The sequence below is a fragment of the Heterodontus francisci genome, chromosome 2, assembly GCF_036365525.1.
Source record: "Heterodontus francisci isolate sHetFra1 chromosome 2, sHetFra1.hap1, whole genome shotgun sequence".
NCBI lineage: Eukaryota > Metazoa > Chordata > Chondrichthyes > Heterodontiformes > Heterodontidae > Heterodontus > Heterodontus francisci.
This window is the reverse complement of record NC_090372.1, coordinates 208,333,220-208,350,355: the sequence shown is the minus strand read 5'-3', so window position 1 is coordinate 208,350,355 and position 17,136 is coordinate 208,333,220. Positions and strand designations below refer to the sequence as shown.

At 46.6% G+C, this 17,136-nt stretch overlaps 1 protein-coding gene across 11 annotated transcripts in view; it reads left to right on the top strand.

Annotated features, from left to right (window-relative positions):
- gjc2 (gap junction protein gamma 2) overlaps positions 1–17,136 on the top strand; it is a 202,843-nt gene that overhangs the window by 94,854 nt on the left and 90,853 nt on the right. For 7 of the 11 annotated variants that reach the window (XM_068015236.1, XM_068015298.1, XM_068015270.1 and 4 more), the window contains one exon: positions 12,084–12,265. The exons of the other annotated variants lie outside the window; for them this stretch is intronic. The gene's annotated coding sequence lies outside the window, so the exon portion shown is untranslated. The remainder of the gene's footprint in view (positions 1–12,083; positions 12,266–17,136) is intronic. 11 annotated transcript variants of the gene reach the window in all.

The window sequence follows — 17,136 nt, the reverse complement described above, 5'->3', positions numbered from 1 at the left end:
ATCATCTTAAATTGATAACTCTCTTATTACTGATTGACGGACCTGTGTGAAATAGCTTTTTCCTGATTTGCCTTCTCAAAGCCTGTCAAAACGTTGAACATTTCTGCCAGGGCTTTTGTTAACCTTCTTTGTTCTAATGAAAAGAGCCCCAGTTTCTCTAAAGCCTCTTCATAACTAAAGCCTCTTGTAACTGATATATTCTTAGGGAACCTAAACTCTTTAAAGGACCATTGGAGACGGAACAAAGGTTGGGGGGGGGTGGTGGTGGGGAGGCAGCAGCGGAGGTGCATAAAATAGAGGTGGGTCCGATGTCTTGACATCCCTTCCGGATTTTACTGTCAGCGCCTGACATGGAGCACTGATGTTGCACATCCACACGGCAGCAAGGCAATTAAGGTACTTAAGAGCCCAATAGACAGCAATCTTATTTACTAGATCCGATTTGACAAATGGTGCACAGGAACTGGGGCTTCAGAGCCTGGTTAAAGTAGGTGGCAGCCCAGTGCTAGCTTCACTGGGAAGCCATTGGGTGAGGCAGCATTGCTTGGCAGAGAGGGTGGAGGGAGGGAGGGCATCTGGGGCAGTGCCACCTCATCAGAAGTGAGAAGTGAGGGAAAGGGGGGGGGGGGGGGGGTGCCGTTTGCTGTGAAGGCGTTACACTCAGGGAGGCAACCTGTCAAGGAGCCTTATTCACCCTGGCTTCAAGACCCCATTGAGGAGAAGGAGCAGAATAGGGGGAGGGATGCCCAGGCACCGGCAGGGACACCACAGCAGCTAAGGGGCCCACAGGAGGACCAACATCAGGAACGGAAAGCCTGAGAAGAATGCAGAGGGGCACACCAACAGCCTCCTGCGCGCATAAGAAGCTACCCTCCAGAGACAGTCTACCAGCGAGGTTCAACTACCTGCAGATGTCTGAGCAACCGTGTCTCCAAAGACTCAGCCTTTCAGGAGGCTGTCACTGATCTGTGTGCCATGATGCAGGAGGAGCTGCGCCCCATGAGACTTGGATACCCGATGCCAGTATCGCTGAAGGTCACTGTCGCACTGAACTTCTATGCTACTGGATCATTCAAAAGATCCACTGGAGATATGTGTGGAATCTTGCAGTCTGTGGTGCATCAAGGAGGTCACCAATGCCCTGTTCAGGAGGTGCACTTCTGCACCGATCTGAACAGTGAAGCTGAGAGGGCAATAGGATTTGGGGCCATTGCTGGATTCCCCCAGGTGCCAAGTATCATTAACTGCACGCATGTGGCCATCAAGGCTCCCGCAGACCAGCTGGCAGCCTTCATCAACAGGAAGGGCTTCCACTAACTGCAACTGGTCTGTGACCACCGCAAACAAATCTTGCAAGTTCGTACACGATTTCTGGGAAGCAGCCACAATGCCAAGATACTTTTTATTTGTTGGTCCCTGGGATGTGGGTATCGCTGGTTAGGCCAGCATTTATTGCCCATCCTTGATTGCCCTTGAGAAGGTGGTGGTGAGCTGCCTTCAACCACTGCAGTCCATGTTGGGTAGTTACACCAACAGTGCTGTTAGGAAGGGAGTTCCAGGATTTTGACCCAGCGACAATGAAGGAATGGCGATATAATTCCAAGTCAGGATAGTGTGTGACTTGGAGGGGAACTTGCATGTGGTGGTGTTCCCATACATTTTCTGCCCTTGTCCTTCAAGGTGGTAGAGGTCGCAGGTTTGGAAGGTGCTGTCTAAGGAGCCTTGGTGCATTGCTGCAGTGCAACTTGTAGATGGTACACATTGCTGCCACTGTGCATCGGTGGTAGAGGGAGTGATTGGCACCCCATCCACAAACAGTCAAGCGGACTGCTTTGTCCTGGATGGAATCGAGCGTCTTGCATGTTGTTGGAGCTGCACCTATCCAGTCAAGTGGAGAGTATTCCAACACACTCCTGACTTGTGCCTTGTAGATGGTGGACAGGCTTTGGGGTGAGTTACTCGCCTCAGGATTCCTAGCCTCTGACCTGCTCATATAGCCACGCTATTGATATGGCTACTCCAGTTCAGTTTCTGGTCAAAGGTAACCTCCAGGATATTGATAGTGGGGGATTCAGCGATGGTAATGCCATTGAATGTCATGGGAAGATGGTTAGATTCTGTCTTGTTGGAGATGGTCATTGCCTGTCACTTGTGTGGCGCTAATGTTACTTGCCTCTTACCAACCCAATCCTGGATATTGTCCAGATTTTGTTGCATTTCTACACAGTCTGTTTCTACAGTACCGGGTGCCAGAGCTGTTCGGTTTTCCACCAGCCCCCGGCCCCCGCGCACCTTCAGGGATGGATCGTTGGAGACGAGGGCTACCCATTGAGGACATGTCTATTGATGCCTGTGAGGAACCCACACTCTGATGCAGAGGAGAAACACAACACCTGTCAGGGGTCAACCCGAGTGACCATCGAGCAGGCATTGGTCTACTCAAGATGACATTCAGGTGTCTAGATCGATCCAGTAGAGCCCTTCAATATGCCCCAGTGAGGGTCTCGCACATCGTGGTGGTTTGCTATGCACAGCACAACCTGGTGCTACAGTGGGGGGAGAATATCATGGAGTGCGATGTCTCCTCCAATGATGAGGTTGCTGTCCAGGCATTGCCAGATGAAGGAGCCCAGGCACAGCAGGAAAGGCACCATGAGATAGGGGAGACATGAGACGCCCTTATACATTCACGTTTCCTTTGAGCCTTACCATCTTCTGGAACCACAGTAATAAAGATTTACCTATAAGCAGCCCTATTGTCGCCTCTTTCTGCACTGCACTGCATTGCACATCGTGCAGCAGCAAGGCCGAACCTTGCAGCACTCAGGACTTGGCCCCTTGCTTCCAGGACCTTGGGAGGAAGGGTTTTAATGAAGTACCAAAGGGTATCAGCAATAGGAAGGAGATGTAGTGACTGAATATCATTTCTTTATTCTGCGTGACACGAAAAGCAACCCTATTCATTGGGAATGTACATTCACCCCTAACCCCTAAATGCATCTTTGTCTTAATCTTCTCTGGGTGCTCCCACATGCTGCTCCCCCTGTGCTGTCAACTGAGGTGGAGGCAGGCTTAGTTGGCCTGCAGTGGTAATGTCACTGGACTAGTAATCCAGAGTCCAGGCTAATGCTTTGGGTGCATGGATTTGAATCCCACCATGGCAGATGGTGAAATTTGAATTCAATTAATAAAAAAATCTGGAATTAAAAAGCTAGCTTAATGGTGACCATGAAACCATTGTCAATTGTTGTAAAACCCCATCTGGTTCACTAATGTCCTTTTAGGTAAGGAAATCTGCTGTCCTTACCTGGTCGGGCCTACATGTGTCTCCAGACCCACAGCAATATGGTTAACTACAGATTGGAGGGTAGCTAATGTAACCCCACTATTTAAAAAGGGAGGTAGAGAGAAAGCAGGGAATTATAGAGCAGTCAGCCTGACATCGGTAGTGGAAAATTCTAGAGTCCATTATCAAAGATTTTATAGCAGAGCACTTAGAGAACAGTGGTAGAAATCATGCTTGACAAATCTACTAGAATTCTTCGAGGATGTAACTAGTAGATTTGATGAGGGGGAGCCAGTGAATGTGGTTTATTTGGACTTTCAGAAGGCTTTCAACAAAGTCCCACATAAGAGATTAGCATGTAAAATTAAAGCGCATTGGATTGGGGGTAGTGTATTGCGATGGATAGAAAATTGGTTGGCGGACAGGAAACAAAGAGTAGGGATAAATGGGTCTTTTTCCAAATGGCAGGCAGTGACAAGTGGGGTACCGCAGGGATCGGTGCTAGGACCCCAGCTATTCACAATATAGATTAATGATTTAGATGAGGGAACTAAATGTAATATCTCCAAATTTGCAGATGACACAAAACTGGGTGGGAGGGTGAGTTGTGAGGAGGATGCAGAGAAGCTTCAGAGTGATTTGGACAAGTTGAGTGAGTGGGCTAATGCATGGCAGATGCAGTATAATATGGATAAATGTGAGGTTATCCACTTTGGTAGCAAAAACAGGAAGGCAGATTATTATCTGAACGGCTATAAACTGAGAGAAGGGAATATGCAACGAGACCTGGGTTTTCTCGTACACCAGTCGCTGAAGGTAAGCATGCAGGTGCGACAGGCGGTAAAAAAGGCAAATGGTATGTTGGCCTTCGTAGCAACAGGATTCAAGTACCAAAGCAGGAATCGCTTGCTGCAATTATACAGGGCCTTGTGGTGAGGACACACCTGGAATATTGTGTGCAGTTGTGGTCACCTTATCAGAGGAAGGATGTTCTTGCTATAGAGGGAGTACAGCGAAGGTTTACCAGACTGATTCCTGGGATGGCAAGACTGACATATGAGGAGAGATTGAGTTGGTTAGGATTATATTCGCTGGAGTTCAGAAGAGTGAGGGGGGATCTCATAGAAACCTATAAAATTCTAACAGGACTTGACAGGGTAGATGCAGGAAGGATGTTCCTGATGGTGGGGGAGTCCAAAACCAGGGGTCATAGTCTAAGGATGCAGGGTAAACCTTTCAGGACTGAGATGAGGAGAAACTTCTTCACCCAGAGAGTGGTGAGCCTGTGGAATTCACTACCACAGAAAGCAGTTGAGGCCAAACAATTGTATGTTTTCAAGAATTGGGAAAACCCACAACGGAAACTCTACCTTATGGTAAATATCAACAATTTGAAGTATAGTTACTTCCCAAAATGTAAAGATGGCGGCGTCCAGGACGGTGGTCGTGTAAGGCTGGGAAAGGAATTCACCGCAGAAAGAGGGTGAACGACTGGCAATCCGGGAAAGGACTGCCGACGAAGATCCTGCCAGTTGTGGCCAAGCTGGGAAGGCCACTTGGCTATGTTCGGGGAGCCCGTCCACGGCGATGATCAGGAGGAAGAGCGGCCACATGGTCCCGGCAGCGGCTCCCGCTCACTCGGCGACTCCGCGCTGCTCTTAATATTACTACCAGCATTACTACCTGAACAGCTGTGCATATTCGAGGTGACGAAATCTGAGGAGCTGGCTAAGATTCATCCAAGTATCCATAAGAAAATAAAGGGGGAAATTGCAGGAATTCTGGAACACATCTTCCAGAAATCACTGAATACTGGAGAGTGCCTGCTTCCACACAAACTTTCCCCACAACTCCGGCTCGGCTCCCGGATCCTGATCCCGATCCCAGTCAATGTTTTATTACCTGCTCACCCCCCTTCCCAGCACCCCTCTCCCCTACCACCTGCAGACACCCTCTCAGCTCCCCCCGCACCCCCTTCCCTTCCCTCCACCCATTCCCACTGCACTCCTCCTCCTTGCACCCACCCCCCCGCACCCCCTTCCCCCCCCCTTACCTCCACCCCTTCCCCCCCCCGCCTTCCCTCCACCTCCTCCCACCGGCATCCACCTACCCCTGTGTAGGGGCCCCAACAACCCCCACTGCCTTGTGGGCGTCTCGGGAGAGATCAAGGTGAAGGGAGTAAACCCGAACAGAAAATCCGGAGCGGAACCCCGAAGGCGGTCATGTGTCACTTTTGGCATGTTTCCAGCAGGTCCTGCAGCCATACTGGTGCCAAGCGCCGTGCTCTGCACTCCCTTGGACCCCACCAGGAAGGCCGAGCGGGGGGTTTTGACGCTTGGGCAACTCACAACCTCCATACATCCGCTCAGGCATGCGCCATGGAGAGTTCACTCCATAGTCGCCTCACAGCGACCAAATCAACATGGAAGGCAGCAGTTACGGGTTATAAGTCCAGCTCAATTGGCGTAGAGATTGGGCGCCACGGGTTGCCTTTGTCGGTGGGAGAGGTCATCGCATCTCACTGGACAGCTACTGCCCGCCTCAAACCGGGCAGCCCCCAGTCAGTAAGGTTCTGTCCCGCCACAGTCCACCTGCTTCAATGGGTGCTTGGAGCTGAGGGTCATTTCCCGACAAGTGGACTGTAACACGGCACCAAACAGCACGATCAAAAAAGGAAAGAAGGTACCAGCCCTTCGTTTTGCAAGCTGGAACGTCAGAACAATGTGTCCTGGCCTGTCGGATGACTTTACACAAATCAACGATTCTCGGAAGACAGCTATCATCAACAACGAGCTCAGTAGACTAATATCATTAGTAGCATCCCCAACACCAAACACCTATTCCTGCTGGGGGACTTTAATGCCAGGGTTGGGGCTGACCATGACTCATGGCCTTCCTGCCTTGGGTGCTTTGGCATTGGAAGGATGAATGAGAATGGACAGAGACTGCTTGAGTTGTGTACCTATCATAACCTCTGCATCACCAACTCATTCTTTCACACTAAACCCTGTCACCAGGTTTCTTGGAGGCACCCAAGATCACGTCGTTGGCACCAGCTGGACCTCATCGTTACAAGGCGAGCCTCTTTAAACAGTGTTCAAATCACACGCAGTTTCCACAGTGCGGACTGCGACACCGACCATTCCCTGGTGTGCAGCAAGGTTAGCCTCAAACCAAAGAAGCTACATCACTCCAAGCAGAAGGGCCGCCCGCGCATCAACACTAGCAGAATTTCTCATTCACTGCTGTTAAACAAGTTTCTAAATTCACTTGAAAAAGCCCTCCAAAACACTCCCACAGGGGATGCAGGGACCAAGTGGGCCCACATCAGAGACGCCATCTATGACTCAGCAATGACAACCTATGGCAGTTGTGTGAAGCAGAATGCAGACTGGTTTCAATCTCACATTGAAGAGCTGGAACCTGTCATAGCCGCTAAGCGCATTGCACTGCTGAACTACAAGAAAGCCCCCAGCGAGTTAACATCCGTAGCACTTAAAGCTGCCAGAAGCCCATAAGGGTGGCGCAGTGGTTAGCACTGCAGCCTCACAGCTCCAGGGACCCAGGTTCGATTCTGGGTACTGCCTGTGTGGAGTTTGCAAGTTCTCCCTGTGTTTGCTTGGGTTTTCTCCGGGTACTCCGGTTTCCTCCCACAAGCCAAAAGACTTGCAGGTTGATAGGTAAATTGGCCATTATAAATTGCCCCTAGTATAGGTAGGTGGTAGGGAAATATAGGGACAGGTGGGGATGTTTGGTAGGAATATGGGATTAGTGTAGGATTAGTATAAATGGGTGGTTGATGGTCGGCACAGACTCGGTGGGCCGAAGGGCCTGTTTCAGTGCTGTATCTCTAATCTAAAAGCGCTGCACAAAGAACAGCCAGGCGCTGCGCAAATGACTACTGGCAACATCTATGCAGTCATATCCAGCTGGCCTCTGACACAGGAAATATCAGAGGGATGTATGATGGCATTAAGAGAGCTTTTGGGCCAACCGTCAAGTAGATTGCCCCCCTCAAATCTAAATCAGGGGACACAATCACTGACCAACGCAAACAAATGGACTGCTGGGTGGAACACTACCTAGAACTGTACTCCAGGGAAAATGTTGTCACTGAGACCGCCCTCAATGCAACCCTGTCTCTGCCAATCATGGATGAGTTGGACGAACAGCCAACAAAATCTGAACTCAGTGATGCCATTGATTCTCTAGCCAGCGGAAAAGCCCCTGGGAAGGACGGCATTACCCCTGAAATCATCAAGAGTGCCAAGCCTGCTATACTTTCAGCTCTGCACGAGCTGCTTTGCCTGTGCTGGGATGAGGGAGCAGTACCACAGGACATGCGCGTTGTCAATATCATCACCCTCTATAAGAACAAGGGTGACCGCGGTGACTGCAACAACTACCGTGGAATCTCCCTGCTCAGCATAATGGGGAAAGTCTTCGCTCGTGTCACTTTAAACAGGCTCCAGAAGCTGGCTGAGCGTGTCTATCCTGAGGCACAGTGTGGCTTTCGTGCAGAGAGATCCACCATTGACATGCTGTTCTCCCTTCGCCAGCTACAGGAGAAATGCCGTGAACAACAGATGCCCCTCTACGTTTCTTTCATTGATCTCACCAAAGCCTTTGACCTCATCAGCAGAAGTGGTCTCTTCAGACTACTAGAAAAGATTGGATGCCCACCAAAGCTACTAAGTATCATCACCTCATTCCGTGACAATATGAAAGGCACAATTCAGCATAGCGGCGCCTCATCAGACCCCTTTCCAATCCTGAGTGGTGTGAAACAGGGCTGTGTTCTCGCACCTACACTGTTTGGGATTTTCTTCTCCCTGCTGCTCTCACATGCATTCAAGTCCTCAGAAGAAGGAATTTTCCTCCACACAAGATCAGGGGGCAGGTTGTTCAACCTTGTCCATCTAAAAGCGAAGACCAAAGTACGAAAAGTCCTGATCAGGGAACTCCTCTTTGCTGACGATGCTGCATTAACATCTCACACTGAAGAGTGTCTGCAGATACTCATCGACAGGTTTGCGGCTGCCTGCAATGAATTTGGCCTAACCATCAGCCTCAAGAAAACGAACATCATGGGGCAGGACGTCGGAAATGCCCCATCTATCAATATCGGCGATCTGGAAGTGGTTCAAGAGTTCACCTACCTAGGCTCAACTGTCACCAGTAACCTGTCTCTCGATGCAGAATTAAACAAGCGCATGGGAAAGGCTTCCTCTGCGCTGTCCAGACTGGCCAAGACAGTGTGGGAAAATGGCGCACTGACACAGAACACAAAAGTCCAGGTGTATCAAGCCTGTGTCCTCAGTACCTTGCTCTACGGCAGCGAGGCCTGGACAACGTACGTCAGCCAAGAGCGACGTCTCAATTCATTCCATCTTCGCTGCCTCCGGAGAATCCTTGGCATCAGGTGGCAGGAACGTATCTCCAACACAGAAGTCCTCGAGGAGGCCAACATCCCCAGCATATACACCCTACTAAGCCAGCGACGTCTGAGATGGCTTGGCCATGTGAGCCACATGGAAGATGGCAGGATCCCCAAGGACGCATTGTACAGCGAGCTCGTCACTGGTACCAGACCCACCGGCTGTCCATGGCTCCGCTTTAAAGACGTCTGCAAACGCGACTTGAAGTCCTGTAACATTGATCACAAGTCATGGGAGTCAGTTGCCAGTGATCACCAGAGCTGGCGGGCAACCATAAAGGCGGAGCTAAAGCGTGGCGAGACGAAGAGACTTAGCAGTTGGCAGGAAAAAAGACAGAAGCGCAAGGAGAGAGCCAACTGTGTAACAGCCCTGACAACCAATTTTATCTGCAGCACCTGTGGAAGAGTTTGTCACTCCAGGCGCTGCTCCACAAACCACTGACCACCTCCAGGCACTTACCCATTGTCTCTTGAGACAAGGAGGCCAAAGATTGAAGATTGAGGTTGAAGATAGATATAGCTCTTGGGTCTACAGGGATCAAAGGGTATGGGGCGAAAGCTGGAACAGGTTACTGAGTTGGATGATCAGCCATGATCATTATGAATGGCGAAGCAGGCTCGAAGAGCCAAATGGCCGAACAAGCCACTCAGTTCAAGGGCAATTAAGGATGGGCGATAAATGGTGGCCTAGCCAGTGACGCCCACATCCCACGAATGAATAAAAAAAAATGTTCTATCTAGCTCTGCCACATGTATTGTCCAAAGGGTCCAAAGTGTTTTGAGTTCTTGCCTTAGCAGCCCAGATCATTGACCTGCTTCTTGCACTGGTGTTTGATTGCACAGGTCTCATGCCTCCCTTTCCTCAATTGGCCGGCTGCCGCGTGCTTGCTGTCAGCCGGCTGTGTTTCGCTTGTCCGCCAACGTCACCCGCCTCTGGTGCCGCTGGCGAGACCTGAGCCGTTACATTAAAATTTAGCCCCATATTTTAACTGTGGCTTACTTAATGATTTTTAGAGCATTGTATTGTTTCTTTAATTATATTTATGATTATGTATTTATAAAATTGATGATTCCAACTGCTTTTTTCTATAGCTTTATCAGTTTTCTCCCTCACTTTTAAAGATTTGTAAATCCTAACCACCTAAGTATCTCTGCTTCTCTACTCATTTTAAAGTTTACCATTTAGTTGTTGTCTTTTTCCAGCCAAAATGTATCAACTCACATTTCTCATATTTCGAAGTTCCTTACGGTGTTCATTAGCGATGCACATAGACAGGCTGGTGGAATGGGTGATCAAGTGGCATATGAAATTTCATGCAGAAAAGTGTGGTGATTCATTTGGCAGGAAGAATAAGGAGAAGCAATATGAAATAAAGGGTACAATTCTAAATGGGGTGCAGGAACACAGGCACTTGGTATATGTGCACAACCATTGAAGGTTGCAGGACGTGTTGAGAAAACTGTTAATAAAGCATACGGGATCCTGGGCTTTATAAATGGGAGCATAGGGTACAAAAATAAGGAAGTTATGATAAACCAGTATAAAACACTGGTTGGCCTCAACTGGAGTGTTGTTTTCAGTTCTGGGCACCACACTTTGGGAACGATGCTAAGGCATTAGAGAGGGTACAGAAAAGATTCACGAGACTGTTTCGGGGGATGCGGAACTTCAGTTACGTGGATAGGTTGGAGAAGCTGGGTCTGTTCTCCTTGGAGAAGAGAAAATTAAGAAGAAATTGGATAGAGGTGCTCAAAATCATGAGGGGTCTGGAGAGTGTAGATAGGGAGCAACTGTTCCCATTGGCTGAAGGATCCAGAACCAAATCACTGATTTAAGGTGATTGGTAAAAGAAGCAACGGTGACATGAGGAAAAACTTTTTTATGCAGCAAGTGGTTAGGATCTGGAGTGCACTGCCTGAGAGTGTGGTGGAGGTAGATTCAGTCGAGGCCTTTAATAGAGAGTTGGATGATTATCTGAAAAGAGAAAATTGGCAGGGCTACAGGGTAAAGGAGGGGGAGTGGGCTGAGATGAGTTGCTCTTGTAGAGAGCCGGCACAGACACGATGGGCCAAATGGCCGCCTCCTGTGCTATAACCATTCTATGATTCTGTGGTTCCCTATTTTTGTGTAATTTTCATATATTGATCTTGCTCGCTCCATAACCAAGTCTAGATCATTTATATGTATTGGGAAGAGCAGTAGGTCTGGCACTGATTTCTGGAGATCACCACTGTTCATATCACTCCAATTCAATAATTATTAAGCACTAGTCTCTGTTTTCTGTCCTTTAACCAACTTCTTATCGAGGCTGCAATATTCAGCCTAAGTAGCAAAAATACGTACACGTAATACAAGCAAACTGTCTCCTTGACTTCAGTAACGTTTTAAATACTGTGGGAAATTCTATAGTAGTTTGATCAACAAGTTCCTTATGCAGCATTTTGTTACGCATTTACACAACATCCTCTGTGTTTCCTTTCTCAATGTATTCGGTTTATTTACTCAAAGAACTCAATTAGGTTTGTCAGACAAATTCATGCTGGTTGCCTATAATTAACCCATGTCTATTTAGATGAGTAATTTATTATATTGGAACCTCTAGAATCTTACCCTGTAGCACCATAAAGGAAAAAGATCAGTAAACCAGAACAAAATTATCTTGGACAGGAAATGTACATTGATCATCTGACTTTGTGGCACCATTATGAAATTAAACTTCTTTAACTGTTGTCAAAATTAGTTTTTTTATTCTCCATTTGAAAATCCATTTTATACAGATTGTAAGGGAATATAAACTATTGACTAATATTTTTGTCATGAAGAAAACTAGGCCAAGGGCCATAGTGGAGTACACCAGGAATATTGAAAAGAGTAGGAAAGAAGATGAAGTAAATAATGAACCAGTGATTAGGTGATGGGAAGCTTGGCTTTTAAAAGCCTGAAGATAGGTGGAAAGCAAGACTAAGGGAGGTAAGGAGTTCAGGAGTTCTGACATTCTGGGGAAGAACAGCCTAGAACAGGCGATAAACATTTATTGTTTTGGATGAGACATTGAACTGAGGCTCGATCTGCCCTTTCACCCCATTCAAAGAGGAACAGGAGAGTTCTCCCAGTGTCCTGGCCAATATTTATCCTTCAACCAACATTACTAAAACAAATGATCTGGTCATTTATTTCATTGCTGGTTGTGGGAGCCTGCTGTGCACAAATTGACTGCTGCATTTCCTACATTACAACAGTGACTGCATTTCAAAAGTATTTCATTGGCTGTAAAGTGCTTTGGGAAATCCTGAGGTTGTGAAAGGTGCTTTTATAAATGCAAGTCTTTCTTTCACCTCTTATTTCTGCATTTTATTTAGGCATATGGACTGGGACTACATTCATCTAGACTTCAGCAGTGTCTAAGCTAATGCTTTAAATAGATGGAAGCAGAAGCCATAAATAGCATTTCAAAGGAAAGTGGATGAATGTTTGAAAAAGAAAGTTTTAAATGGGCAGAGGAATGGACTAAGTATTTGGCTCTTTCAGAGAGCTAACACAGGTGAGATAGTCTGAAAGATTCTATGATTCTGTAGTTTTTATATATAATTTGTTACAGTGCTGTTTTGAATTTTGATCTCCATTCTTACTGTAGCTATAAACTTTTAAAATTAGCATTTAAGGCAGGAAATGAATCAGGAATAGTGGCCCCCATGGTCAGGAGTGAGTTGTAAGACCGAATGCTGCCATTGATCATTATTTTGTCAATATTAAGAGTGCCAAGCAGTGAGGCGGCTGGAAATGTAAACTAGCAACAAAAAATTGATATTAAATTATAAATCATAACATTCTAGAAATGTATAGTAGGGCAGTCAGCTTCTGAAAGCGAAAACTGATAGTTGGATTCCTGCATACCCCACCCAAAATATTAACCTCTCTCTTTCTTTCATATGGTGGCTACCCTTCTTACATTTTTTTCTGTTCATTAATATCATTATTTGTTAAATCAATTAATGGTAACACATTCAGGCATTTCAGTGACCATTCACATTTATTGTGTTAGGAGGACCTAGTCATTTGAGGACGCTAAGTGTAGTAGCAGGAAGCTCCTTCCAACGAGGGTGGTAAGTGAATTAATTGTCAAGTCAGCCAGTCATGAGAAGCTGGGAGAGAGTCTGAGGTTAAGCCTTTGGCGACTTGCCCATCTAGAGGTCAAGCATTTGGCTTCCTACTCATCTAGGCAACAAAAAACAAGGAAACACGTGGGCCAGAGATTTCCTTGGAGATGCTCTTGCTAGAACTTGCTGGGACTGCATGCATAAGTGGAGTTTCTGCCACACCTTTGTTGAAGTTATAGCACTGGAGTGAAAGCAGCTGCAAAGAAATTGATGACTGTGGCCTTGTCAGTATGAGAGAGCTGGTAAGGAATCAAGACTGAGAGAGAAAGGTCTCTTAAATTTAAGTTCAGAGCCAACCAGTTTCAGGAGTTAAAAGCAAAATACTGCAGATGCTGGAAATCTGAAATAAAAACAAGAAATGCTGGAAATATTCAGCAGGTCTGGCAGCATCTGTGGAGAGAGAAGCAGAGTTAATGTTTCAGGTCAGTGACCCTTCATCAGAACTGCAGTCACCTTGCCCTTTTTGTCTGAAGAAAGGGCAGGGGGCGTGGGTTAACATGCAATAGTAAGGGTGAGCAGTAACAGATGAGTGTCATCACACTGCAGGACCAGGTTGTGATGGGGTGTGTGTGTGTGCACCTGTGTGTTTTAAATAGAAAGAGGAAAGAAAGGGAAGATAAACTAACACCCTGCTGAGCATGGCCTCCAGCCTGGCCATCTCCACTGCTGCGTGACCTCTCTCTGCTGATGATGTTGATAAGTGTCTGCTCCATCAGCGTCAGAATTTGCAGTGCAGCAGGACCACCTCCTGATCTTGAAGTCTGCTTTTGGTCTTGAGCTATCTTTTCCTGCATGAAGAGTGACAGAAAGTTAGCATTTTTCCTCTTGAAGGTGTTTAAAGATGTTTAAGGCAGTTTAGCATTGTGTGCGTGCTGAGAGGAAGACACAGCAAGTGTGGCCAAGAGGGAGAAATAGTCTTATTAACCAGAATACTTCATGTAATGGCAGGTCTGTAGAACTCACCTGAGTCATAGAGTTATACAGCACAGAAACAGGCCCTTTGGCCCATCATGTCCATGCCAGCCATCAAGCACCTAACTATTCTAATCCCATTTTCCAGCACTTGGCCCGTAGCCTTGTATGCTCATCTAAATACTTCCTCTACCACCTCTTCAGGCAGTGCATTCCAGATTCCAACCACCCTCTGAGTGAAGAATTTTTTCCTCAAATCCTCTCTAAACCTCCTGCCGCTTACCTTAAATCTATGCCCTCTGGTTATTGATCCCTCCTGAGGTTCAGGCAGACTGTCTTTTGCAATTCCTCCTCATCCTCAAGCTCTCCAGGAGGGAAAAAGAATGGCCATTGTGACATGCTTAAAATGCTTAAAACAAATTACAAGCCCTCTCAAATGTTATAATGTGAAAAATCAAGCAACTACAAAAATTTTGGAAGCTGAGCCAAAAATAAAAGTGCATCTATAGTTCTGCCTGTGCAATTCTAGAGAAGACCTCAAGAAATTTTACGCTGGGCCATGATAATTGAATAACTTTTTTAGTGCTTAAATGAGCCTTCCGTGCACTGTTTGTAAGAGCAGTGCGGCCAGCTGTGAAAACGATCTGAGTGATCCCAATAAGCCAGCAACTTCACATCTGCGTCGGTCACAGTTCCACACATCTATTAATTACTGTGCATCCATTGCAAAATTACCCCTGATATTTCCAGTGCTGGTAAAATTGGAAATAATGCATGTCAGCAAATGTTATACAGTCTGGTACTATTTAGATCAGCTGTTTTAGCAAGCCATATGAGGACTTTTCATTCTTGTAAGAATTGCTCACTTCACAGTGCATGATTCAGCTTGTTCATTCAACAACATGTCATATAAATTGCACCTACAGCCAAATGTGATTGCCAACTTTTAATAAGTTGTACAACCTGTGCTTTTTATTGCAAACATAGTATTAAACTTTAAAGACTGTGACAGCATTTCTTCAAGAAAATTAAAATGATTGAGATAATAGGCACTTGGGAGATATTACACAGCATTACTCAGATTGAGGATTCAAATAGCTTAAACATAGGAAAATTGGCACCTGGATGTGATTACTGTGCATGCACTAAGGTCAAATGATGTCAGAAACTTGGAGAACAAAGTTGTACACTTCATCCGAATTCCTTCAACAGATCAAGATGTTGTTGGTATACAAGGCATTGGTCAGATCCTTCTGGAGTTCTGTTTAAAAAGTTCTGTTCACCTAATCAAATGAATATATTGAACTTGAATGAATATATAAACCAACATCCAGCCATCTTAAAACCATGATTAACTGCAACTTTTTCAGACACCTATTTTTGCATGAATCAACTTAAATCCAATTCAGTAACAAGCACCTTCATGTCTTAAAGGAAGGATACGTTGTCTCAAAGGAAGAATGTAAAAGCAATGGAAAAGATTCAGTGTAGATTTACGAGGATGTTACCAAGAATGAGGACTTAAAATTATGAAGGGAGACTTGATAAATTAGGTTTGAAAAAAAAGAATATTAAAGGATGTGGGGAGTAAGCAGTGCAGTGACATTGGACAGTTGGCTAACATGGGGAAAACACGTGCAGACTTGATGACCAGAATGTCTTGTTTCTGTGCCTTAACATTCTTTGATTCTATTGAAGTTACCCCCTATTCCTGCAAGGCCACAGAGCTAACTGGTTACACGTGAAAAGCCTATGTGCAACCATAATTGTGCATATTCAGTAATTTCAGTTATAGCAGTTAACTAGTCATGAATTGTATTCCTCATCTGTAATGACAGTATATAAAATATGCTGAGCTAAAAATATGTCTGTAGCTCTTTTTTGGGCACGGGGTCACAATTCTGACTGGCCCCTTTGAAGAATGCATCACGAGACTTTGTGCTGTCTTCTCAAATGCCTGATGGTAGCATGCAGCTGGCTGGCTGCACACTCGTTGGGGTGGGGAACAGCGTGTGAGGCTAGCACGTATTCCAACTAGCCTCTGCCTCTTCAAGGCAGTCTGTCCCTTTTAAGGGGGCGCTGCACTGACTGAAAGAAAGCTACTGTTGACTGCCTCTACTGCAATTGTCTGCAATTTGAAATAAAGAACCAGTGCAGAGAAAGGGCTCCCAGGTTCGCAGATGAGGCGCTGAAGGCCTTAGTCATGGAGATGGATAGGAGAAGAGAAGCCATGTTTCCGTGGGGAGGGGGTGTGATCAAGAGTCAAGGAACTTCCTGCAAAGGGAATGGGAGCAGGTGGTTAGGGAAGTCGGTGGAAGGAGTTTGGCCCCGAAGACCTGGCTGCAGTGCCGCAGAAAGTTCACTGACCTTGTGGGTGGTCAAGGTCATTGAATGCATCTTCACATGACATCTCGTACCCACCACATCATCAACCCCTCATGCTGCTGAATGCACTATACTCCCATCACTCACCCATCGGCAATCCCTAGCAGTCAGGACACAGGTTTTGTATTTAAATAGTTCACCTCACCCTCGCACACCCTCCAGTGATGCCAGCCTCACACCTACCTCTTGCTGCCTCTACATACCTTCAGCTATGGCAGGCACATCATGCAAACGCAGTGCAACAAAATCACTGACTTCCCTCTCTGTCGCAGCATAGAAGGGAGCAGAGCAGAAGCAGCAAGGACAAGTATGCCTGCATCCCCTGAGCCTTATGAAGGAGATGGTGCTCCGGGTGCAACACAGCACGTTGCAACTGGCATTGTCGAGAGCATTAAGGATGTCAGTATGTTACTGTCTTATCCCCTTCTCAATTCCTACCTTGCCCTCATCTGCTATCTGACTTGGAGTGTGTGTTGCAGATGGTGTGGGCACAGGGGAGGAATTGGAGCCGTGGGTGGTTGCTTTGTCCTGAATGGTGTCACGCTTCTTGAGTGTTGTTGGAGCTGCACTCATCCAGACAAGTGTTTTTTTTCATTCGGGGAATGTGGGCATCGCTGGCTAGGCCAGCATTTATTGCCCACGCCTAACTGCCCTTGAGAAGGTGGTGGTGAGCTGACTTCTCGAACCACTGCAGTCCTTGAGGTATAGGTACACCAAGAGTGCTGTTAGGAAGGGAGTTCCAGGATCTTGGCCCAGCAACAGTGAAGGAATGGCGATATAGTTCCAAGTCAGGGTGGTGTGTGGCTTGGAGGGGAACTTGCAGGTGGTGGTGTTCCCAAGCATCTGCTGCCCCTATCCTTCTAGGTGGTAGAGGCCGCGGGTTTGGAAGGTGATGTCGAAGAAGATTGGTGAGTTGCTGCAGTGCATCTTGTAGATGGTACACCCTGCTGCCACTGTG